This window comes from Arachis hypogaea, chromosome 3, assembly GCF_003086295.3.
Source record: "Arachis hypogaea cultivar Tifrunner chromosome 3, arahy.Tifrunner.gnm2.J5K5, whole genome shotgun sequence".
NCBI classification, from domain to species: Eukaryota; Viridiplantae; Streptophyta; class Magnoliopsida; order Fabales; family Fabaceae; genus Arachis; species Arachis hypogaea.
The window spans coordinates 59,363,565-59,391,086 of NC_092038.1; positions in this window are offsets into that span (position 1 = coordinate 59,363,565).

A 27,522-nucleotide genomic window follows, 5' to 3' on the forward strand; every position below is an offset into this window, starting at 1 on the left:
GTCGTAAGTACCCCATAGATGATACATTATCATCCATTGAGCAACAAACATCCCACAATCGTTGCTAACATGTGCGGAGTAGTGCAAAGAAATAGAACCACAAATTAGTTCGCTGGTAAAAGAGGACAACCTAAATGAGACCATGTGGCTAGCATAGACATGCTAACATAGACAGTAATAAACAACTTATGAATAAAGTTACGCAAGAAGAATGGATATAATTTCCAAAGCCAGTTCAGCAGTCATAGAACAATAGTTAGGCATACTCTATCCTTGCATCAAAAAGTGTAGTCTGAATGAGTTTACCTAAGCATATGTTTTTTTTACACTAATACAAGTCAACTTTCTTTAATTATATTTTAGCCTAAATTTTAAACTTGTAAATCCTTTAGCTGAATCTGAAACCTTTAATTCAACTATTAAACTTTTAGATGCTACTTTTAAAATAGATGACCCACAACATTTATTCTCAATAAAACATCAGTTACCTTTCAGTTAGGAAAAATTAACTTCTCACATTTGTGGAAACGTAAACCCTTCAAAAGGAACATAACTTATTCGAATTGCAAGATCGAAATGCAATTATTAGAATGGTCTACGTGATGGAAAACAAATGTGGTCGACAAAGCAACATGAGTGCATTACAAACAGGAACATATGAACTCTACATTATTTAATACTTTCTACCATTCATGAAGCAAACTAGAAACGCAAGTCATTACCATGGTCGACTACTCATTTTACTTTCTACAATAGTACAATACAAAAAACATAGGACTAAAAGTACCTGTAAGGATCTTGTTGTACTACTTCTGGCTCGATAATTTCATAGTCGCTGACAAGTTCTTGACCCTTCTCAGGCACATCGTACCACCTGTCATGGTCGAGTAACTCCTCTGGGAATGTAGTCTGTTCAAGGAATTAAGTTTTTTTTTTTAAATTTACAATGAGTAGCAGCAATAAAATGGAAGTCGAAGAAAAGTATTTGTATGTTTTGCTAACTACTTTCTTGATCTCTCTACGACGCTTTGCTCTTGTATTTGCCGACTTGAGTGAATCAAGATACTTGCCGGTGAACTACGTCGACAACCACAAGAAACCAGTGATTGTCACACCAGATGGGACAGTATATCTATGGATGTCATACATGATTAAGATACCTGGTCAGCCATTTTACTGTGAGAGTGGACAACGCCAGGTATTAGTACAAAATTGTTGTTGGCTTAACTTGCAAACACGGTTGACCTTGCCCATGAATGCTATCTCGATGGCGGTTGAAGTTGCATGTGGAACTGGGCCTCTGGTTGTTGTAATTTGCTGTGAACGAAAAATGGCACACCCCTTGAAGTGTTCAGTTACAAAATATGAACATTGTGGATGACTGATAAGTCCACCATGAAAATGCTATAAAACAGTACACAATAATTAACGATATACTCACTGTGAAGGTTGTTGGTAGAAACTAGTGCAACTCAATTGTCTCCAGCCTAAGGATTGACGCCACGAGAATCAGAACCTGCACCATAGACGAAGGACATCCAACAAGGAAAATATATTAATGGAAAAAGACAAACAAGATTGTGCTGCATGCGAAAATTAATTTAATATTTGAGGCAAATAGGTTAATTACGTCATCTACGACTTTTTTTCCTGGTTCTAGCGACCTCAACGCCCTCCTGGTGATTGCGCAGTGCACGTTAGGAACAAGCAACTCCCTACAACAACAAAAGCAGGTTTAGTTATATTTCTTAAAACAAAACCACTCGATTAACAAGCTGCAAGGTTGTATGGTGGAAGGCAACTTACTCTTGATCCACTATTGGGCTGAATATATATGCTACAATGGCTAAGTCAAGTCCAAGAATCTTCATGTCAGTGGTGGAGACGAACATCATCGGCATTCCCTTAGATGAAAAATGGTTCAAAGATTACTTGTATGAAATCGGAGGTGTGTGTGAACACTCCTCTACGAGACTTGATTTTAAAGAAACATTTGGTAGAGATGCATTTTACCTCAGGAATCAGGGTCCCAATCTCATTTGCCCATGGGCCTGGATCGATACATCATTGCTGGAGGAAGTTAAGGCAGTCTGAGGTTAACTGAATCCGATTTGTGCTACTAGTGACATATGACCTGTGTTTGTTCATCACCTCATTACTATCGGTCGACAAACAAAACAGAATCTTTTTTCCCTTACACAAAATGCCTCTAGACCCCTTCTTCCCAGATGATTTAGATCGACTGTGATGGCGAATAAAGTGGAAGAAACCATTATCCGAGCTTGTCAGTGGTGTAGCAGTGGGTACATAATCAGGATTTTCTCTACTTGTGGATTGTCTTCTTTGCATTGTTTGTCGTTATGCTAGCTTTTGGAAAAGCTTTCATGTTTGACTACTAATGAGTCCATATTTTTCGATAAATTTTAGCTTGATTCGGATGGATTTCATCAAATAAACCTACACTTAAGCATCAAAATAGCATACTTTTGTGTTATCTCCCGAATTTGGACCTAAATATGAAAACATGTATTTTTGTGCCTAAATTGAGCAATTTAATTCCACCTTGATTCCATTTGGTGCCATGACATATTTGTTGAGTGATTTTAGGTTAATTAGGCAAGAATGGATAGCCAAAAGTGAAAGCAAGCATGTACAAGAGAGAAAACATAAAAAAAACAAGGAAAAGCACACACAGCGAATTGTGCGTACGCATAGCCCTGCGTGCGTGTGCACAAGAGAGTATTTCTATGTGTGTGTATGCACAAGCACCTGTGCGTACGCACAGGTCAATTTTCAGCCAAGTGTGTGGACGCACACATCTGTGTGTCCGCACAGGTCCCTGCATGTGATTTTATTAATGAAACACGTGCTTCGCGATTTCTGAGGCCTCTGGCCCATTTTGGAAATCTTGGATGCTGATTTTGGAGTGCTATATAAAGGGAATTCAACACATATGAAGGAAGAAGCTTTCATTAGGGTAGATTAGGTAGAAAATGCATTAGGAATAGGAGTAGAAGTAGGAGTAGAGTAGAAAATACTCTCCTAGGGTTTTATTTTCATCTTTATTGTAGCATTTTATAGCAAGTTTTAACTTTTGATGTTGATCAACTCTTTTGTAAGTACTCTTTAATTTCTCTTCAATTACATCATAGTTGCTTTAATTTTCCTTTGGTTCAAGTGCTTTGTCAATATTTACAATTTTGAGTTCTTGAAGTTTTGATTGATGAATTTAATGTTTTATGCTTTCTTTATGCTTGATTACTTGGTTATTGCTAATTTTGTTGATAGTTGGTTATAGTTCTCTAATTTTTCTTGCAATTTTTTATGTTTTACTTTTATGCACACAAGGTGTTTGTGAAAATGCCAACTTTAGATTTTGAGTAGATTTTCGCACCTTGGCTTGTGGTTTGAGTTCCTAGGATACTAGAGTCATAATGTCCGATATTTAGTGGTAATTCTTGGGTAGTTAGTTGACTCTTGTTTCCATTGACGCTAGCCTTTTATCAACTAGTTTGGTAAGTTGGTTAGGACTTATGGATTAAGATCAAATATGCTTGCTTGACCTACTCCTCAATGGTTGGGGTTGACTAGGTGAGATTGACTTATGATAATTACCATTGATGTGGTTATGACAATGATAGGATTCCTTTGATCTTCATTCCCAAGTCAAGGCTCTTTTATTGCATTTATAGCACTTTCACTAGTTTTGATCTTGCATTCCTTTTACTTGCATTAATTACAATTTTGATCATTGCTTAGTTCTTTGATTTCTTAGTTCTTTAAATCTTTCATTCCCTAATTTCAAAATCCTTTTTTGCCCTAACAACCGAAAGTGTGACATTTCAATTGCATCCTAGGAAAGAACGACCCGAGGTTGAATTACTCTTGATTTCGGTTATCTTGTATTAATTTTGACATTTGGTTGACGATCAATTGTTGGGTTTAGACTATACTTACAATGGACAAATCCTATGTTTAGTGTGAAAATCTAAACCCATGCATTTAGTCGTTTGTCAAATTTGGCGCCGTTGTCGGGGATGCAATTGGTGTTATATCTTAGGCTGTTGTAAATATATTGATAGTGTAAATATCTAAGTTTTTGGGTATTTGGTTGTTTTTGTTAATTTCTAAGTGTTTGTTTTCTTATTTACTAATGTCTTTTCTTTTTATTTTCTACTTTCTCTATGAGCTGTCACCCTTGTTGCTTGGAGCTTAGTTGTGAGTATTTTGTAGGGCATGATGAATTCAAATTGGGATTGCTTCATCGAGTGGGAGAATCAATTTATGGAGGAACCAATTATGTATGAGCAACACTCATGGCAAACACCTCCTTCATACTACAATGAGCCACACTCTCCCCTATATGAATATTGACCCCAAGGATATGAAGGATACCCTATACACAACCCTCAACCACCAAACCTTCAAGCACCACACCATACATCTCCATGGAACCAAAATGTCTATACATCTTTCTACTAACCATATGAACCATCACCCCCTTATACACTACCTCAATATCCCCACCGATATGACACACCTCCCACATATACAACATTTCTCCCAACTTTTGAACCTTCTATTCCACCTCAATGTGAAGTTTTCCAACCCTTTCCCCAAGAGGAGCAAGACCTTCGAGCATTCTTCCAAGAGCAAGAAGGGTTCCGAAGAAAGCAAGGGGAGTTCATGGCTACCATAGCCGAAGCGGTGCACTGCTTAACCTTGCTACACTCAAGCAATTAAGACGTCCCCCTTGAGGGATGTGGAAGATCGATGGAGGAGTGTTGTGAGGGGAAGAACATGGAGCCTCAATGGAAGGAAGAAGAGGAGCCAAGGCTTGAGTAAAAAGAGGAGGAAGGTAGAACTAGTGAACCGGAAGAGGTAAATAGAGAATTGAAGGAGTTTGATCAAGAAGTGGATTACATCATCAATGATTTTTTGTCCACGTTGGTCAGCCCACTCAATGATCTTGAGGAACCATCCCCTCTTGAGTTTGAGGTAGGAAAGGAAGAACTTGAAAAAGGAGGTGAGGAAGAGGTGATCACCCATGAAGTAGAAGCAATTGTGTAAGAGCTTAATAGGATAACTCCACCCCAAGGAAAAATTGAGTGGGTAACAATATCTTCAAGATGCTTCATAGGCCCATACCAATTTGCTCTCTTGGAAATGGATTATCAACTTAAAGTGCTTCTTGGAGTGTTAAACGGTTAAAGATGGGATGTTGGTTGGCAATGGAGTTCAAAGTATAAGTGGTGCAAGGTCCAATTTGGAGGAGTTCAACATTCAACTAGTTGCTTCAAAGGTGATTGGAGAAGTTATGCATCCAAGGGCACAAGTGAAAGTCAACAAGAGAGGATGATAGAGAAACCAAGGTGTGAAATCCGGGCATTTTGGTTATAGTTATGGCCTTACACTCTCTTTTGGGATTCTCTTCTGTATTGCTTGGGAGAGTACTAGGAGGAGTTTCAGTAACTCTTTTACTCAGCTGACCAACTTGTGCCTCCAAATTTCTGATGGAGGACCTTGTTTCATTCATGAAACTGAGAGTGGTTTTAGATAGATCAGAGACTATGTTTGCTAAGCCAGAGAGGCTCTGCTCAGAATTCTCTATCTGTTGATGAGAAGATGATGGAAAAGGTTTGCTAATTGCCAAACTTATTTCTCCCACCATTATTGTTGTTGAAGCCTTGTTGAGGCTTCTGTTGATCTTTCCATGAGAAATTTGGATGATTCCTCCATGAAGGATTATAGGTGTTTCCATAGGATTCTCCCATGTAATTCACCTCTTCCATTGTAGGATTCCAGAGTCATAAGCTTATCCTTAAGAGGAGGCTTCTTTAGCACTGCCGGATGCAGCTTACAATCCAGTCAGATTCTGAGAAATCATATTGACTTGCTGAGTCAATATTTTGTTCTGAGCCAATATGGCATTCAGAGTATTAATCTCAAGAACTCCTTTCTTCTGAGTCATCCCATTATTCATAGGATTTCTTTCAGAAGTGTACATGAAGTGGTTATTTGCAACTATCTCAATGAGTTCCTGGGTTTCTACAGGGGTTTTTAGATTATAAATGATCATCTTGTAAATCTCAGTTAGGCAGATTATAAATGGTTATGGAGTTTTCGAAAATAAGATTAAATAAAGCATAAAATAAGATATAGATACTTATGTAATTCAATGGTGGGAATTTCAGATAAGTGCATAGAGGTGCTTGTTCCTGTTGAATCTCTGCTTTCCTACTGCTTTCATCTAATTCTTCATACTCTTTTCCATGGCAAGCTGTATGTAGAGCATCACTGTTGTCAATGGCTACTTCCCATCCTCTCAGTGAAAAAGGTCCAAATGCTCTTGTCACAGCACGGCTAATCATCTGTCGGTTCTTGATCATGTCGGAATAGAATTCATTGATTCTTTTGCGTCTGTCACTACACCCAACAATCGCGAGTTTGAAGCTCGTCACAGTAATTCAATCCCTGAATCCTACTTGGAATACCACAGACAAGGTTTAGACTTTCTAGATTCTCAAGAGTGACCGCCAAAGGGTTCTAGCTTATACCACGAAGATTTTGATCAAGGAATCCAAGAGATACATGCTCGGTCTAAGATAGAACGGAAGTGGTTGTCAAGCACGCGTTCATAAGGATGGATGATGATGAGTGTCACGGATCATCACATCCATCAGGTTGAATTGCAGCGAATATCTTAGAATAGGAATAAGCATGAATTGAATAGAAAATAGTAGTAATTGCATTAAAACTCGAGGTACAGCAGAGCTCCACACCCTTAATCCATGGTGTGTAGAAACTCCACCGTTGAAAATACATAAGTGATGGTCCAGGCATGGCCGAGAGGCTATATTCAATGCAATTACTACTATTTTCTATTCAATTCCGCTTGTTCTTATTCTAAGATATTCGTTGCACTTCAACATGATGAATGTGATGATCCGTGACACTCATCATCATTCTCACCTATGAATGCATGACTGACAACCACTTCCGTTCTACCTTAGACCGGATGCATATCTCTTGGATTCCTTAATCAGAATCTTCGTGGTATAAGCTAGATTGATGGCGATATTCATGAGAATCTAGAAAGTCTAAACCTTGTATGTGGTATTCCGAGTAGGATTCAGGGATTGAATGATTGTGACGAGCTTCAAACTCGCGATTGTTGGGCGTGATGACAAACGTAAAAGAATCAAGGGATTCTATTCCAACATGATCGAGAACCGACAGATGATTAGCCGTGCCGTGACAGAGCATTTGGACTTTTTTCAGTGAGAGGATGGGATGTAGCCATTGACAACGGTGATGCCCTACATACAGCTTACCATGGAAAGGAATAAGAAGGATTGAAGGAAGGCAGTAGGAAAGCAGAGATCCAACAGGGACAAGCATCTCCAGACACTTATCTAAAATTTCCACCATTGAATTACATGAGTAACTCTATCTTTATTTTCTGTTTATTTATTATTAATATTCGAAAACTCCATAACATTTACTATCCGCCTAACTGAGATTTACAAGATGAATATAGCTTGCTTCATACCAACAATCTCCGTGGGATCGACCTTTACTCACGTAAGGTATTACTTGGACGACCCAGTGCACTTGCTGGTTAGTTGTGCGGAGTTGTGACTAAGTGTGATTCACGTTTGAGAGGGCTATCAAGTTTTTGGTGCCATTGTTGATGATCACAATTTTGTGCACCAAGTTTTTGGCGCCGTTGCCAGGGATTGTTCATCTTGTTTTCGAGTTTGGACAACTGACGGTTCATCTTGTTGCTCAGATTAGGTAATTTTCTTTTGATTTTATTTTCAAAAAGTTTTCAAAAATATTTTTCAAAATTATTCCCTTTGTTTTCGAAAATTATTTCAAAATTTTTAAGAATGAATTCTAGTGTTTCATAAAGTATGTTGAAGCTTGGCTGGCTGTAAAGCCATGTCTAACTCAATTGGATTGAGGCTTCAAAACCATCAGCATAGAGGCAAGTTAATTGGAATATAAGTTGTTACATGCCTGATTTATATCTTCTAAAGCTGGCTGGATATTAAGCCATGCCCAACCCTTGGATTGGAGCTTTAGGCTAATATTGAAAGATTCCTGGAATTCTTATTAAAAATTTTGGATTTCTTATACAAAATTCTAAGTTCCTATAGATGCCAATCATTCTAAACTTCAAGGGAGAAAGTGAGATGCCAAAACTGTTCAGAAGCAAAAAGCTACAAGTCCCGCTCATCTAATTAGAATTAATATTCATTGATATTTTGGAATTTATAGTATATTCTCTTCTTTTTATCCTAATTGATTTTCAGTTGCTTGGGGACAAGCAACAATTTAAGTTTATTTGGTCTTGTGATGAGCAGATAATTTATACGCTTTTTGGCATTATTTTTTGGTAGCTTTTAGGATAATCTAGCTACTTTTAGGGATGTTTTCATTAGTTTTTATGCTAAATTCACATTTCTGGACTTTACTATGAGTTTGTGTGTTTTTTTGTGATTTCAGCTATTTTCTGGCTGAAATTGAGGGACCTGAGCAAAGCTCTGATAAAAGGCTGACAAAGGACTGCTGATGCTTCTAACCTCCCTGCACTCGAAATGAATTTTCTGGAGCTACAAAACTTCAAATGGCGCGCTCTTAATGGCGTTGGAAAGTAGACATCCAGAGCTTTCAGCAATATATAATAGTCCATACTTTATTCGAGATTAGACGACATAAACTGGCGCTCAACGTCGGTTCCATGCTGCATTCTGGAGTCAAACGCCAGAAACACGTCACAAACCAGAGTTGAACGCCAAAAACACGTTACAACTTGGCGTTCAACTCCAATAGAAGCCTCAGCTCGTGTAAAGCTCAAGCTTAGCCCAAGCACACACCAAGTGGGCCCCGGAAGTGGATTTCTGCATCAATTACTTATTTCTGTAAACCCTAGTAGCTAGTATAGTGTAAATAGGATAATTTACTATTGTATTAGATATCTTTGGTCTTAGTTTTATTTTATTATTCATCTTAGGAGACTATTGATCACGTTTGGGTGATGAGCGGATATTTTATACGGTTTTTGGAGGTAATTTCATGTAGATTTTAGTATGTTTTAGTTAGTTTTTAGTAGATTTTTATTAGTTTTTAAGCAAAAAATCATATTTCTGGACTTTACTATGAGTTTGTGTGTTTTTCTGTGATTTCAGGTATTTTCTAGCTGAAATTGAGGGAGCTGAGCAAAAATCTGATACAGGCTAAAAAATGACTGCTGATGTTGTTGGATTCTGACCTCCCTGCACTCGAAATAGATTTTTTGGAGCTACATGAGTCCAATTACCGCGATCTCAATTGGGTTGGAAAGTAGACATCCAGGGCTTTCCAGAAATATATAATAGTCCATACTTTGCGCGAAGATAGCCAACCTAAACTGGCGTTCAACGCCAGTTCCATGTTGCAGTCTGGCGTTCAGCGCCAGAAACACGTCACGAACCAGAGTTGAACGCCAAAAACACGTTACAACTTGGCGTTCAACTCCAGAAACAGCCCAGGCACGTGAGAAGCTTAAGTCTCAGCCCCAGCACACACCAAGTGGGCCCCAGAAGTGGATTTCTGCACTATCCATCTTAGTTTACTCATTCTCTGTAAACCTAGGTCACTAGTTTAGTATTTAAACAACTTTTAGAGACTTATTTTGTATCTCATGACATTTTTAGATCTGAAATTTGTACCTTTTGGCAGCATGAGTCTCTAAACTATTGTTGGGGGTGAGGAGCTCTGCAGCGTCTCGGTGAATTAATGCAATTATTTCTGTTTCCCATTCAAATATGCTTGTTCCTATCTAAGATGTTCATTCGCGCTTCACTATGAAGGATGTGATGATCCGTGACACTCATCACCTTCCTCAATCCATGAACGTGTGCCTGACAACCACCTCCGTTCTACATCAGACTGAATGAGTATCTCTTAGATTCCATAATCAGAATCTTCGTGGTATAAACTAGAATTGATGGCGGCATTCATGAGAATCCGAAAAGTCTAAACCTTGTCTCTGGTATTCCGAGTAGGATTCAAGGATTGAATAGCTGTGACGAGCTTCAAACTCGTGATTGCTGGGCGTGATGACAAACGCAAAAGAATCAATGGATTCTATTCCGACATGATCGAGAACCAACAGCTGATTAGCCGTGCTGTGACAGAGCATTTGGACCATTTTCACTGAGAGGATGGGAAGTAGCCATTGACAACGGTGACACCCTACATAGAGCTTGCGATGGAAGGAACTTTGCACTTTTGCATGAGAGGAATATTATGTTACAAGAATTCAGAAGACAAAGCATCTCTAAAACTCCAACATATTCTCCATTATTGAGTAATAATTACTTATTCCAAACACTTTCACTTTTTACAATTAAATCCAAATAACCTTGTTGGCATCCTGACTAAGATTAATAAAATAACCATAGCTTGCTTCAAATCAACAATCTCCGTGGGATCGACCCTTACTTACGTAAGGTATTACTTGGAGGACCCAGTGCACTTGCTGGCTAGTGGTACGAGTTGTGAAAAGTTTTTGGTGCCGTTGTCGAAGATTGTTCGAGTTTGAACAACTAAAGGTTTATTTTGTTACTTAGATTGGGAATATAGTATTGATGCTATAGAGTCATTAAATCTGAGTCCTTTATTTTCTTTTCAAAAAAATTTTCAAAATTTTTATTTTTCTTTATCAATTTTTAATTTTTAATTTTTAATTTTTTTCGTAAGTTTAGTTTCTTGTTCTAAGTTTGGTGTCAATTGCATATTTTATATTTTTTTCCTTTTAAATTTTCGAATTTGTGTTCTTTGATCTTCAAGTTGTTCTTGTTTATTTTTCTCGTTTGATCTTTAGTTTTTCTTGTTTTGTGTCCTTTCTTGTTTTTCTTGTGCTTTTCCAAAGCATTAGTCTTCCAAAAGGAATTATCCCTCTTCAAAACAAGTGTTACCTTTACAGCTCAATTGGCTAGAGCATTGGCTTATGTTCTTGGTAATTAGATGTCTTCTTTTTAATATCTTTTTCAAAAATAATTTTCATTGATTTAATCTTGTGTCAAACTTTAAGTTTGGTGTTTTCTTGTTAATCTTTCTATAATTTTCGAAAATTTTATTGTGGTTTTCAAAAAATTTTAAGTTTGGTGTTCTTTCTTTTGTTCTTGTTGTTCTTGTGAATCTTCAAGGTGTTCTTGAGCTTTCTTTGTGTTTTGATCTTAAAATTTTTAAGTTTGTTGTTCCTTGGTGTTTTCCCTCCAAAATTTTCAAAAACAAGGAGCATTAGATCTAAAAATTTTGAGTATTGTGTCTTTTGTGTTTTTTTCTCTTTCATCAAAAAAATTCAAAATTCAAAAAAATATATTTTCTAACTATTTTAAGCTATATTTTCGAATTTTTTTTTAAAATTCAGATTTCAATTTCAAAATTTTTCAAATCTTATCCCTTTTAAGATTTTAAATTTCAAAAAAAAAAAATTCTTTTCCTTATTTCTCTCATAATTTCGAAATTTTGGGTTGACTTAGTCAAGAATTTTTTTTTAAAAAAAAATTAGTTGTTTCTTGTAAGTCAAGTCAAGATTTCAATTTTAAAAAATCTTATCTTTTCAAAATCTTTTTCAAAATCAAATTTTTTCTTTTTCTTTTTATTATTTTTGAAAATTATTTAAAAATATTTTTCAAAATCTTTTTCTTAATTTTATTTCAAATTTTCGAAAATTTACCTAACAAGTAATGTGATTGATTCAAAAATTTTGAAGTTTGTTACGTTCTTGTTAAGAAAGGTTCAATCTTTAAATTCTAGAATCATATCTTTTAGTTTCTTGTTAGTCAAGTAATTAATTTTAATTTTAATGATTAAACCTTTTTTTAATCATATCTTTTTCTCATATCTTTTATATCATATCTTTTTAAATCATATATTTTTCAAAAATTTGATTTCAAAATATCTTCTTATCTTCTTATCTTTTCAAAAGTTGATTTTCAAATCTTTTTCAACTAACTAATTAACTTTTTGTTTGTTTCTTATCTTTTTCAAAATATCCTAACCACTTTCTCTCTCCTCACTTTTTCGAAAATCTTCATAAAATATTTTTAAATTTTTTTATTTTATTTTTCTTTTTATTTATTTTTATTGTTGTCTTTATTTTATTTTATTTTATTTTATTATTTCAAAAATTTTAGGTAGTTTTTAGTATGATCTAGTTACTTTTAGGGATGTTTTCATTAGTTTTTATGCTAAATTCACATTTCTGAACCTTACTATGAGTTTATGTGTTTTTCTGTGATTTCAGGTAATTTCTGGCTGAAATTAAGGGACTTGAGCAAAACTCTAATATGAGGCTGACAAAGAACTGCTGATGCTATTGGAATCTGACCTCCCTGCACTCAAAATGGATTTTCTGGCACTACAGAACTCCGAATGGCGCGCTCTCAATGGCGTTGGAAAGTAGACATCCAGAGCTTTCTAGAAATATATAATAGTTCATACTTTATTCGTAATTGGATGACATAAACTGGCACTCAACGCCAGTTCCATGCTGCATTCTGGAGTCAAACGCCAGAAACACGTCACAAACCAGAGTTGAATGCCCAAAACACGTTACAACATGGCGTTCAACTCTAAGAGAAGCCTCAGGTCGTGGATAGATCAAGCTCAGCCCAAGCACACACCAAGTGGGCCCTGGAAGTGAATTTATGCATCAATTACTTACTTCTGTAAACCCTAGTAGCTAGTTTAGTATAAATAGAACTTTTTACTAGTTTATTAGGGGTCTTGGACTATCTAGTTCTTTTGACAATTCGGTCTTTCATGGGGGCTGGCCATTCGGCCATGCCTAGACCTTCATCACTTATGTATTTTCAACGGTGGAGTTTCTGCACACCATAGATTAAGGGTGTGGAGCTCTGCTGTACCTCAAGTTTCAATGCAAGTACTACTATTTTCTATTCAATTCGACTTATTCCTATTCTAAGATATTCGTTGCACTTCAACATGATGAATGTGATGATCCGTGACACTCATCATCATTCTCACCTATGAACGTGTGACTGACAACCACTTCCCTTCTACCTCAGACTGGGTGTATATCTCTTGGATTCCTTAATCAGAATCTTCGTGGTATAAGCTAGAATTGATGGCGGCATTCATGGGAATCCAGAAAGTCTAACCTTGTCTGTGGTATTCCGAGTAGGATTCCAGGATTGAATGACTGTGACGAGCTTCAAACTCGCGATTGTTGGGCTTGATGACAAACGCAAAAGAATCAAGGGATTCTATTCCAACTTGATCGAGAACCGACAGATGATTGGCCGTGCTATGACAGAGCATTTGGACCATTTTCACTGAGAGGATGGGATGTAGCCATTGACAACGGTGATGCCCTACATACAGCTTGCCATAGAAAGGAGTGATAAAAATTGGATAAAAGCAGTAAGAACGCAGAGATTCAGAAGGAACACAGCACCTCCAAACACCTATCTGAAATTCCCACTATTGAACTACATGAGTAACTCTATCTTTATTTTCTGTTTAAATTTATTATTATTATTCAAAAATCCAATAATCTCTTAATATAGTTGAATCCGTCTGACTGGGATTTACAAGATGATCATAGCTTGATTCATACCAACAATCTCTGTGGGATCGACCCTTACTCACGTAAGGTATTACTTGGACGACCCAGTACACTTGCTGGTTAGTTGTGCGGAGTTGTGACAATGTGTGATTTATGTTTGAGAGCACCAAGTCTTTGGAGCCATTGTTGATGATCACAATTTCGTCCACCAAGTTTTTGGCACCGTTGTCGGGGATTGTTCGAGTATGGACAACTGACGGTTCATCTTGTTGCTCAGATTAGGTAATTTTCTTTTTATTTTCTTGTCAAAAAAGTTTTCAAAAATCTTTCAAAAATTTGTCTTTATTTTCGTTTTTCTAAAGAATATTTTCGAAAAAAATAATAAAAATACAAAAAAATCATAAAATCATAAAAATAAAAAATATTTTGTGATTCTTGTTTGAGTCTTGTGTCAATTTTTAAGTTTGGTGTCAATTGCATGTTTTAAAAAAAAATCTCTTGCATTTTTTGAAAATTCATGCATTCATAGTGTTCTTCATGATCTTCAAGTTGTTCTTGGTAAGTCTTCTTGTTTGATCTTTATGTTTTCTTGTTTTGTATCTTTTATTATTTTTCATGTGCATTCTTGCATTTATAGTGTCTAAACATTAAAGATTTCTAAGTTTGGTGTCTTGCATGTTTTCTTTGCATCAAAACTTTTTTCAAAAATATGTTCTTGATGTTCATCATGATCTTCAAAGTGTTCTTGGTGTTCATCTTGACATTCATAGTGTTCTTGCATGCATCATATGTTTTGATTCATAATTTTCATGTTGTGAGTCATTTTTATGTTTTTCTCTCTCATAATTAAAAATTCAAAAATAAAAAATATCTTTTCCTAATTTTCTCATAATTTTCGAAAATTTGAGTTGACTTAGTCAAAAATTTTTTAAATTAGTTGTTTCTTACAAGTCAAGTCAAATTTTCAATTTTAAAAATTCTATCTTTTCAAAACTTTTTCAAAAATAAAATCTTTCTCATTTTTATCTTATGATTTTTGAAAATTTAAAAATCTTTTTCAAAAATCTTTTTCTTAATTTTATCTTTATTTTTGAAAATTATGCTAACAATTAATGTGATTGATTCAAAGAGTACTAAAGAGGCATCTTCTGAATGGATGGCAAAATGCATCAAACAGTACTAAAGAGGCATCTTCTGAAGAAGAAGCTTATGATCCTGAGAACCCTGCAATGGCAGAGGTAAATTACATGGGTGAATCTTATGGAAACACCTATAATTCATCATGGAGAAATCATCCAAATTTCTCATGGAAGGATCAACAAAAGCCTCAACAAGGCTTTAATAATGGTGGAAGAAATAGGCTCAGCAATATCAAGCCTTATCCATCATCTTCTCAGCAACAGACAAAGAATTATGAACATAATACCTCTAACTTAGCAAATTTAGTCTCTAGTCTATCTAAGGCCACTTTAAGTTTCATGAATGAAACAAGGTCCTCCATCAGAAATCTGGAGGCACAAGTGGGCCAGCTGAGTAAGAAAATCACTGAAACTCCTCCTAGTACTCTCCCAAGCAATACTGAAGAGAATCCAAAAAGAGAGTGCAAGGCCATTGATATAATCAATATGGCCGAATGCAAAGAGGAGGGAGAGAACGCGAATCCCAATGAGGAAGATCTCATGGGACATCTCTCAAGCAGGAAGGAGTTCCCTATTGAGGATCTAAAGGAATCTGAGGCTCATATAGAGACCATAGAAATTCCATTAAATCTCCTTCTGCCATTCATGAGCTCTAAAGACTATTCTTCCTCTGAAGAGGATGAAGATGTAACTGGAGAGCAAGTTGCTCAATATCTAGGAGCTATCATGAAGCTGAATGCCAAATTGTTTGGTAATGAGACTTGGGAAGGTGAACCTCCCTTGCTCATTGGTGAACTAGATACATGGGTTCAACAAACTTTACCTCAAAAGAAACAAGATCCTGGCAAATTCTTAATACCTTGTACCATAGGCACCATGACCTTTGAAAAAGCTCTGTGTGACATAGGGTCAGGCATAAATCTTATGCCACTCTCTGTAATGGAGAAGCTGGGGATCATTGAGGTACAACCTACCTTATTCTCATTACAATTGGCAGACAAGTGATGAGCGGATAATTTGTACGCTTTTTGGCACTGTTTTTAGTATGTTTTTAGTATGATCTAGTTGGTTTTTAGTATATTTTTATTAGTTTTTAGTTAAAATTCACTTTTCTGGACTTTACTATGAGTTTGTGTGTTTTTCTGTGATTTCAGGTATTTTCTGACTGAAATTGAGGGTCCTGAGCAAAAATCTGATTTAGAGACTGAGAAGGACTGCAGATGCTGTTGGATTCTGACCTCCCTGCACTCGAAGTGGATTTTCTGGAGCTACAGAAGCCCAATTGATGCGCTCTCAACGGCGTTGGAAAGTAGACATCCTGGGCTTTCCAGCAATGTATAATAGTCCATACTTTGCCCAAGATTTGATGGCCCAAACCGGCATGGCAAATCAGCCTCAGAATTTCCAGCGTTTAACGCTGGAACTGGCATAAAACTTGGAGTTAAACGCCCAAACTGGCATAAAAGCTGGCGTTTAACTCCAGAAAAAGTCTCTACACATGAAAGCTTCAATGCTCAGCCCAAGCACACACTAGGTGGACCCAGAAGTGGATTTTTACGTCATTTACTAAATTCTGTATACCCTAGGTTACTAGTTTACTATTAATAGGATCTTTTGACATTGTATCTGCACCTCATGACACTTTACACGTTTCTTTGTGTACCTTCTACGGCATGAGTCTCTAAACCCCATGGTTGGGGGTGAGGAGCTCTGCTGTGTCTTGATGGATTAATGCAATTGCTACTGTTTTCCATTCAATCATGCTTGCTTCCATTCTAAGATATTACTTGTTCTTAAACCGGATGAATGTGATGATCCGTGACACTCATCATCATTCTCAACTATGAACGTGTGCCTGACAACCACCTCCGTTCTACCTTAGATTAAGTAGATATCTCTTGGATTCTTTAATCAGAATCTTCGTGATATAAGCTAGAACTGATGGCGGCATTCAAGAGAATCCGGAAGGTCTAAACCTTGTCTGTGGTATTCTGAGTAGGATTCAATGATTGAATGACTGTGACGAGCTTCAAACTCCTGAGGGCTGGGTGTTAGTGACAGACGCAAAAGAATCACTGGATTCTATTCCGGCCTGATTGAGAACCGACAGATGGATAGCCGTGCCGTGACAGGGTGCGTTGAACATTTCCACTGAGAGGATGGGAGGTAGCCACTGACAACGGTGAAACCCTTGCATACAGCTTGCCATGGAAGGAGCCTTGCGTGTTTGAAGAAGAAGACATTAGGCAGAGGTTCAGAAGACAGAGCATCTCCAAAACCTCAACCTATTCTCATCACTGCAATTCAAGTACCTGTTTTATGTTCTTTTGCTTTTTACAATCAATCCTGATAATCTTTGATATCCTGACTAAGAGTTACAAGGTAACCATAGCTTGCTTCAAGCCGACAATCTCCGTGGGATCGACCCTTACTCACGTAAGGTATTACTTGGACGACCCAGTGCACTTGCTGGTTAGTTGTGCGGGATTGCAAAGTGTGATTGCAATTTCGTGCACCAAGTTTTTGGCGCCGTTGCCGGGGATTGTTCGAGTTTGGACAACTGACGGTTTATCTTGTTGCTTAGATTAGGACTGTTTTATTTTTGTTGGTTTAGAGTCTTTTATTTGAGTTTAGTTTTATATTTTAAGTTTGGTGTCTTCTTTGTGTTTTCCTTTAAGTTTTCGAAAGTTTGTGTTTGATTTTCTAAAAATTTTAAGTTTGGTGTCTTTTGTGCTTTTATTCACTTAAAAATTTTTTAAAAATGTGTTCTTGGTGTTCATCTTGATCCTCAAAGTGTTCTTGGTGTTCATCTTGACATTCAAAGTTTTCTTGTTTGTTCTCTTTGTTTTGATCTAAAATTTCTAAGTTTAGTGTCGTTCTGTTGTTTTTCTCTTTCCTCATTAAAATTTAAAAATAAAAAAATATTCTTTCCTTGTTTTACTCATAATTTTCGAAATTTTGCATTAAATTAGTCAAAGATTTTCAAAATCATATCTTTTCAATCATTTTTATTTGCAATCATATCTTCTCAATCATATCTTTTTCAAAATAATTCTCAATCATATCTTTTTAATTAATTAATTAATTTAGTTTTCAATTTGCTTTGATTTTATTTTTCGAAAATTTATTTTATTTTCCATTTATTTTCTTTTATTATTTTCGGTCACTTTTAATTAAAATAAAATAAAAAAAACTTTACTTGTGAATCCATATCATATTCCCTTTCTCCATCATGGACCTAAGTGGAATTGAACAGTCCAGAAGGACTCTGGGGTCATATGCTAACCCCATTACAGCTGCATATGGGAGTAGCATCTGTATACCTCCCATTAAAGCAAGCAGCTTTGAGCTAAATCCTCAACTCATTATCATAGTGCAGCAAAATTGCCAGTATTCCGGTCTTCTAGAGGAAGAACCTACTGAGTTTCTGGCACAATTCTTACAACTTGCTGACACAGTACGTGATAAAGAGGTGGATCAGGATGTCTACAGATTATTACTGTTTCCATTTGCTGTAAAAGATCAAGCTAAGAGGTGGTTAAATAACCAACCTACAGCAAGCATAAAGACATGGAAACAGTTATCAGACAAATTCCTGAGTCAATTTTACCCTCCAAAAAGGATGACACAGCTAAGGCTGGACATCCAAGGCTTTAAACAAGAGGATAATGAATCCCTTTATAATGTCTGGGAGAGGTATAGAGGTATGCTAAGAAAATGCCCCTCTGAAATGTTTTCAGAGTGGGTATAGTTAGACATCTTCTACTATGGGCTTACAAAAAAAGCTCAGATGTCTCTAGACCACTCAGCTGGTGGATCTATACATATGAGGAAGACGATTGAGGAGGCTCAAGAGCTTATAGATACTGTTGCTAGAAATCAACATTTGTACTCTAGCAATGAGTTCTCTACAAAAGAAGAAGTTATGGCAGTAGCCACTGATCCTAATCCTCAAGAACAGATGGTTGAGCTTAATCAGCAATTACACCTGATGACAAAACAGTTAGCAGAATTTAAAGAGATGCTCCAAGAGACTAAAATTGCTAACAAGAACATGGAATCACAGTTGAATCAGGCAAAACAGCAGCTATCTAAACAGATAACAGAAGAATGCCAAGCAGTTCAACTGAGGAGTGGGAAGACACTGAATAACACTGCTCAAAGTAGCAAAAAGTCAGTAAAGGAACAATTGACGGAGGATAGCCAAACCACTATCCAAAATCCCTCTGAGGACAGTAAGAGCCCAGAGAGGAATACTATTGGCGTTCAAACGCCAGAAAAGGAGGGAAAGCTGGCGTTAAACGCCCATTCCCTGCCCAGTTCTGGCGTTCAAACGCCAGAAAAGGGGGAAAAGTTGGCGTTAAACGCCCATTTTTCACCCAATCCTGGCGTTCAAACGCAAAAGGGGAACCAGACACCTGAGAGTGCTGATAGTAACCCCTCTAAAAAGACTTCTCCAACCACTTTTTTAAGGAATAAACCTGCAGCAATTAAGGTTGAAGAATATAGAGCCAAGATGCCTTATCCTCAGAAACTCCGCCAAGCGAAACAGGATAAGCAATTTGCCCGCTTTGCAGACTATCTAAGGACTCTTGAAATAAAGATTCCGTTTGCAGAGGCACTTGAGCAAATACCTTCTTATGCTAAGTTCATGAAAGAGATCTTAAGTCATAAGAAGGATTGGAGAGAAACTGAAAAAGTTTTTCTCACTGAAGAATGCAGTGCAGTCATATTAAAGAGCTTACCAGAGAAGCTTAAAGATCCTGGAAGCTTTATGATACCATGCACATTAGAGGGTACTTGTACCAAGAAAGCTCTATGTGATCTTGGGGCAAGTATCAACCTAATACCTGCATCCACTATCAGAAAGCTTAGCTTGACTGAAGAAGTCAAACCAACCAGGATATGTCTCCAACTTGCTGATGGCTCCATTAAATACCCATCAGGCATAATTGAGGACATGATTGTCAAGGTTGGGCCATTTGCCTTTCCCACTGACTTTGTAGTGCTGGAAATGGAAGAGCACAAGAGTGCAACTCTCATTCTAGGAAGACCTTTCCTAGCAACTGGACGGACCCTCATTGATGTCCAAAAAGGGGAATTAACCCTGAGAGTCAATGAGGATGAGTTCAAGTTGAATGTTGTCAAAGTTATGCAGCATCCAGACACATCAAATGACTGCATGAGCACTGATATTATTGACTCTTTGGTGGAGGAGGTCAATATGACTAAAAGTCTTGAATCAGAGCTAGATGACATCTTTAAAGATGTTCAGCCTGATCTGGAGGAACTAAAGGAAATAAAAGAAATTCTGAAAATTCCTCAGGAAGAAGATAAGCCTCCTAAACCAGAGCTCAAGCCACTACCACCATCCCTGAAATATGCATTTCTGGGAGAAGGTGACACTTTTCCAGTGATCATAAGCTCTGCTTTAAATCCACAGGAAGAGGAAGCACTAATTCAAGTGCTAAGGACACACAAGACAGCTCTTGGGTGGTCCATAAGTGATCTTAAGGGCATTAGCCCAGCAAGATGCATGCACAAGATCCTATTGGAGGATGATGCTAAGCCAGTGGTTCAACCACAAAGGCGGCTAAATCCAGCCATGAAGGAGGTGGTGCAGAAAGAGGTCACTAAGTTACTAGAGGCTGGGATTATTTATCCTATTTCTGATAGCCCCTGGGTGAGCCCTGTCCACGTTGTCCCTAAGAAGGGAGGCATGACAATGGTTCATAATGAAAAGAATGAACTCGTTCCTACAAGAACAGTTACAGGGTGGCGCATGTGTATTGACTACAGAAGGCTCAATACAGTCACCAGAAAGGATCATTTTCCTTTACCATTCATAGACCAGATGCTAGAGAGACTAGCATGTCATGAATACTACTGCTTTTTGGACGGCTACTCAGGTTACAACCAAATTGCAGTAGATCCTCAGGACCAAGAGAAAACAGCATTTACATGTCCTTCTGGAGTATTTGCCTACAGAAGGATGCCTTTTGGTCTGTGCAATGCACCTGCAACATTTCAGAGGTGCATGCTCTCTATCTTCTCAGATATGGTAGAGAAATTTCTGGAAGTCTTCATGGACAACTTTTCAGTATTTGGAGACTCATTTAGCTCCTGCCTTAACCATCTAGCACTTGTTCTGAAAAGATGCCAAGAGACCAACCTAGTTTTAAACTGGGAAAAATGTCACTTTATGGTGACTGAAGGGATTGTCCTTGGGCATAAAATTTCAAACAAGGGAATAGAGGTGGATCAAGCTAAAGTTGAAGTAATTGAAAAATTACCACCACCTACCAATGTTAAGGCAATCAGAAGCTTTCTGGGGCATGCAGGATTCTACAGAAGGTTTATAAAGGATTTTTCAAAAATTGCCAAACCTCTGAGTAATCTGCTAGCTGCTGACACACCATTTGTGTTTGACACACAGTGTCTGCAGGCATTTGAGACCCTGAAAGCCAAGCTAGTCACAGCACCAGTCATCTCTGCACCAGACTGGACATTGCCATTCGAACTAATGTGTGATGCCAGTGACCATGCCATTGGTGCAGTGTTGGGACAGAGGCATAATAAGCTTCTGCACGTCATTTATTATGGCAACCGTATTCTAAATGATGCACAGAAGAACTACACAACCACAGAAAAGGAGTTACTTGCAGTGGTTTATGCCATTGACAAGTTCAGATCTTATTTAGTAGGATCAAAAGTGATTGTGTACACTGACCATGCTGCTCTTAAATATCTACTCACAAAGCAGGATTCAAAACCCAGGCTCATAAGATGGGTGTTGCTTCTGCAAGAGTTTGATATAGAAATAAGAGACAGAAAAGGGACAGAGAATCAAGTAGCTGATCACCTGTCAAGGATAGAACCAGTAGCAGGAGCATCCCTCCATCCTACTGAGATCTCTGAAACCTTTCCGGATGAGCAATTGTTTGCTATTCAGGAAGCTCCGTGGCTTGCAGACAGTGCAAACTATAAGACTCAAGGTTCTCCTTCTGTAACCATGGAGAGGAAGCATGAAGAGCTTCTCTCAAAACAGAGTCAAACAGAGCCCCCACAGTCAAACTATAAGTTTGGTGTTGGGAGGCCACCACCAACTTCTAAGTTTGGTGTTGGGAGGTTCCAACATTGCTCTGAACATCTGTGAGGCTCCATGAGAGCCCACTGTCAAGCTACTGACATTAAAGAAGCGCTTGTTGGGAGGCAACCCAATGTTATATTTATTATTTTTCCTTTGTTATTTTATGTTTTCTATAGGTTGATGATCATGGAAAGTCACAAAATCAATTGAAAAAGCAAAAACAGAATGAAAAACAGAAAGAAAATTAGCACACCCTGGAGGAAAACTTGCTGGCGTTTAAACGCCAGTAAAGGCAGCAAATGGGCGTTTAACGCCCAGTCTGGCACCATTCTGGGCGTTTAACGCTAGAAAAGGGCACCAGACTGGCGTTAAACGCCAGGAATGGGCACCAAGCTGGCGTTAAACGCCAGAAATGGGCACCAGCCCGGCGTTTAACGCCAGGATTGGCAGGAGGAGCATTTTTGCTTGCCACTTGGTGCAGGGATGAATTATCCTTGACACCTCAGGATCTGTGGACCCCACAGGATCCCCACCTACCCCACCACTCTCTCTTCTTTCTTCTTTTGCTCGAGGACGAGCAAACCTTCTAAGTTTGGTGTGGTAAAAGCGTTGCTTTTTGTTTCTCCATAACCATTTATGGCACCTAAGGCCGGAGAAACCTCTAGAAGGAGGAAGGGGAAGGCAAAAGCTTCCACCTCCGAGCCATGGGAGATGGAGAGATTCATCTCAAGGGATGCACTTTCCTCCACAAAACTATTGGGAGCAAATCAACACCTCCCTAGGAGAATTGAGTTCCAACATGGGACAACTAAGGGTGGAGCACCAAGAAGATTCCGTCCTCCTCCATGAAATTAAAGAAGATCATAGAATCATGAGAGAGGAGCAACAAAGGCAAGGAAGAGACATTGAGGAGCTCAAGCACTCCATAAGATCTTCAAGAGGAAGAACAAGCCGCCATCACTAAGGTGGACCCGTTCTTTAATCTCCTTGTTCTTTATTTTCTATTTTTTGAATCTTTATGCTTATGTTTATCCATGTTTGTGTCTTATTACATGATCATTAGTATCTTAGTGTCTATGCCTTAAAGCTATGAATGTCTTATGAATCCATCACCTCTCTTAAATGAAAAATGCTTTAATCACAAAAGAACAAGAAGTACAGGATTTCGAATTTATCCTTGAAACCAGTTGAATTAGTTTGATGTGGTGACAATACTTTTTGTTTTCCGAATGAATGCTTGAACAGTGCATATGTCTTTTGAATTTGTTGTTTTGAGAATGTTAAAATTGTTGGCTCTTGAAAGAATGATGGAAAAAGAGAACTGTTATTGAGGATCTGAAAAATCATCAAAGTGATTCTTGAAGCAAGAAAAAGTAGTGAATAAAAAAAAAACGAAAAAAAAGGAGAAGAAATAGAAGAAAAAGAAGGAAATAAAGTTGTGATCCAAGGCAAAAAGAGTGTGCTTAAGAACCCTGGACACCTCTAATTGGGGACTCTAGCAAAGCTGGGTCATAATCTGAAAAGGTTCACCCAAGTATGTGTCTGTGGCATGTATGTATCCGGTGGTAATACTGGATGACAGAGTGCTTTGGGCCACAGCCAAGACTCATGACATAGCTATGTTCAAGAATCATTATACTTAACTAGGAGAATCAATAACACTATCTGAGTTCTGAGTTCCTATAGATGCCAATCATTCTGAACTTCAAAGGATAGAGTGAGGTGCCAAAACTGTTCGGAAGCAAAAAGCTACTAGTCCCGCTCATCTAATTGGAGCTGAGTTTCCTTGATATTTTGGAGTCTATAGTATATTCTCTTCTTTTTATCCTAATTGATTTTCAGTTGCTTGGGGACAAGCAACAATTTAAGTTTGGTGTTGTGATGAGCGGATAATTTGTACGCTTTTTGGCACTGTTTTTAGTATGTTTTTAGTATGATCTAGTTGGTTTTTATTATATTTTTATTAGTTTTTAGTTAAAATTCACTTTTCTGGACTTTACTATGAGTTTGTGTGTTTTTCTGTGATTTCAGGTATTTTTTGACTGAAATTGAGGGTCCTGAGCAAAAATCTGATTTAGAGACTGAGAAGGACTGCAGATGCTGTTGGATTCTGACCTCCCTGCACTCGAAGTGGATTTTCTGGAGCTACAAAAGCCCAATTGACGCGCTCTCAACAGCGTTGGAAAGTAGACATCCTGGGCTTTCCAGCAATGTATAATAGTCCATACTTTGCCCAAGATTTGATGGCCCAAACCGGCGTGGAAAATCAGCCTCAGAATTTCCAGCGTTTAACGCTGGAACTGGCATAAAACTTGGAGTTAAACGCCCAAACTGGCATAAAAGCTGGCGTTTAACTTCAGAAAAAGTCTCTACACATGAAAGCTTCAATGCTCAGCCCAAGCACATACTAGGTGGACCCAGAAGTGGATTTTTACGTCATTTACTCAATTCTGTATACCCTAGGTTACTAGTTTACTATTAATAGGATCTTTTGACATTGTATCTGCACCTCATGACACTTTACACGTTTCTTTGTGTACCTTCTACGGCATGAGTCTCTAAACCCCATGGTTGGGGGTGAGGAGCTCTGCTGTGTCTTGATGGATTAATGCAATTACTACTGTTTTCCATTCAATCATGCTTGCTTCCATTCTAAGATATTACTTGTTCTTAAACCGGATGAATGTGATGATCCGTGACACTCATCATCATTCTCAACTATGAACGTGTGCCTGACAACCACCTCCGTTCTACCTTAGATTAAGTAGATATCTCTTGGATTCTTTAATCAGAATCTTCGTGGTATAAGCTAGAACTGATGGCGGCATTCAAGAGAATCCGGAAGGTCTAAACCTTGTCTGTGGTATTCTGAGTAGGATTCAATGATTGAATGACTGTGATGAGCTTCAAACTCCTGAGGGCTGGGCGTTAGTGACAGACGCAAAAGAATCACTGGATTCTATTCCGGCCTGATTGAGAACCGACAGATGGATAGCCGTGCCGTGACAGGGTGCGTTGAACATTTCCACTGAGAGGATGGGAGGTAGCCACTGACAACGGTGAAACCCTTGCATACAGCTTGCCATGGAAGGAGCCTTGCGTGTTTGAAGAAGAAGACATTAGGAAAGCAGAGGTTCAGAAGACAGAGCATCTCCAAAACCTCAACCTATTCTCATCACTGCAATTCAAGTACCTGTTTTATGTTCTTTTGCTTTTTACAATCAATCCTGATAATCTTTGATATCCTGACTAAGAGTTACAAGGTAACCATAGCTTGCTTCAAGCCGACAATCTCCGTGGGATCGACCCTTACTCACGTAAGGTATTACTTGGACGACCCAGTGCACTTGCTGGTTAGTTGTGCGGGATTGCGAAGTGTGATTGCAATTTTGTGCACCAACAAGTCAGTAAGACAAGCTTATGGATTAGTAGAGGACATGTTGGTAAAGGTTAAAGGCCTTTACATTCCTGATGATTTCATAATCTTAGACACTAGGAAGGAGGAGGATGAATGCATCATCCTTGGAAGACCTTTCCTAGCCACAACAGAAGCTGTGATAGATGTTAAGAGGAGAATTAGTCCTTCAATTGAATGGGGACTACCTTGTGTTTAAGGCACACGGCTATCCTTCTATAACAAGGGAGAGTAAGCATGCAGAGCTTCTCTCAGTACAGAGTCAATAGAGCCCCCACAATCAAACTATAAGTTTGGTGTTGGGAGGCCACAACCAAACTCTAAGTTTGGTGTTGGGACTATACAACATTGACCTGATCACCTGTGTGGCTCCATGAGAGTCCACTACCAAGCTATTGACATTAAAGAAGCGCTTATTGGGAGGCAACCCAATCTTTATTTATCTAATTTTATTTTATTTTCATTGTTCTTTTATGTTTTATTAGGTTCATGATCATGTGGAGTCACAAAAAAAATATTAAAATTAAAAACAGAATAAAAAATAGCAGAAGAAAAATCACACCCTGGAGGAAGGACTTACTGGCGTTTAAACGCCAGTAAGGAGCATCTGGCTGGCGTTCAATGCCAGAACAGAACATGGATCTGATGCTAAACGCCAGAAACAAGCAACATCCCGGCGTTCAAACGCTAGGAATGCACCCTGAGAAGAGCTGGCGCTGAACGCCAGAAACAAGCATGGAACTGGCGTTCAACGCCAGAAACATGCTGCACATGGGCGTTGAACGCCCAGAACATGTCTCACTTCGGCGTTTAAACGCCATAATTGCATGGAAAGGCATTTTACATGCCTAATTGGTGCAGGGATGTAAATCCTTGACACCTCAGGATCTGTGGACCCCACAGGATCATCTCAGGATCTGTGGACCCCACAGGATCCCACCTAGCATATTCTCCCCTCTTCTCAACATTCATCCTCTCTTTTCAATAAACACTCTTCCCCAAAACCCTCCACCAATCACCTCAATCTCTCTTCCCAATCACCCCCTTTCACCACTCACACCCATCCACTAGTCCCCAGAAACCCCACCTACCTTCAAAATTCAATTTTCTTTCCCACCCAAACTCACCCTAAATGGCCGAACCTACTCCCTCTCCCCTCACTATATAAACCTCTCCAATTCTTCTTCATTTTCACACAACACAAACCTCTCTTCTCCTTCTTGGCCGAATACACCTCTCCTCCTCTCCTCCATATTTTCTCCTTCTTCTTCTTCTCTTCTTTCATCTTTTGCTCGAGGGCGCACAATATTCTAAGTTTGGTGTAGTAAAAGCATAGCTTTTTTGTTTTTCCATAACCATTGATGGCACCTAAGGCCGGAGAATCCTCTAGAAAAGGGAAAGGGAAGACAAAAGCTTCCACCTCCGAGTCATGGGAGATGGAAAGATTCATCTCCAAAGCCCATCAAGACCACTTCTATGATGTTGTGACCAAGAAGAAGGTGATCCCCGAGGTCCCTTTCAAGCTCAAGAAAAATGTGTATCCGGAGATCCGATATGAGGTCCAAAGAAGAGGTTGGGAAGTTCTAACCAACCCCATCTAACAAGTCAAAATCTTAATGGTTCAAGAGTTCTATGCCAATGCATGGATCACTAGGAACCATGATCAAAGTAAGAACCCGAACCCAAAGAATTATCTTACAATGGTTCGGGGGAAATACTTAGATTTTAGTCCGGAAAAAGTGAGGTTGGCGTTCAACTTGCCCATGATGCAAGGAGATGCACGCCCCTACACTAGAAGGGTCAACTTTAATCAAAGGTTAGACCAAGTCCTTATGGACATATGTGTGGAAGGAGCTCAATGAAAAAGAGATTCCAAAGAAAAGCCGGTTCAACTAAGAAGACCGGACCTCAAGCCTGTGGCTAGAGGATGGTTGGAGTTCATCCAACGCTCCCTCATCCCCACTAGCAACCGATCTGAAGCTACTGTGGATCGGGCCATCATGATTCATAGCATCATGAATGGAGAGGAAGTAGAATTTCATGAAGTCATCTCCCATGAAGTCTACAAAATAGCCGATAAGCCCTCTACTTTGGCAAGGCTAGCTTTTCCTCATCAAGACTAGTAGCTTTTTACTTCTGAACAGTTTTGGCATCTCACTTTATCCTTTGAAATTCAGAATGATTGGCATCCATAGGAACTCAGAATTCAGATAATGTTATTGGTTCTCCTATTTCAGTATGTTGATTCTTGAACACAGTTACTTATGAGTCTTGGCTGTGACCCTAAGCATTT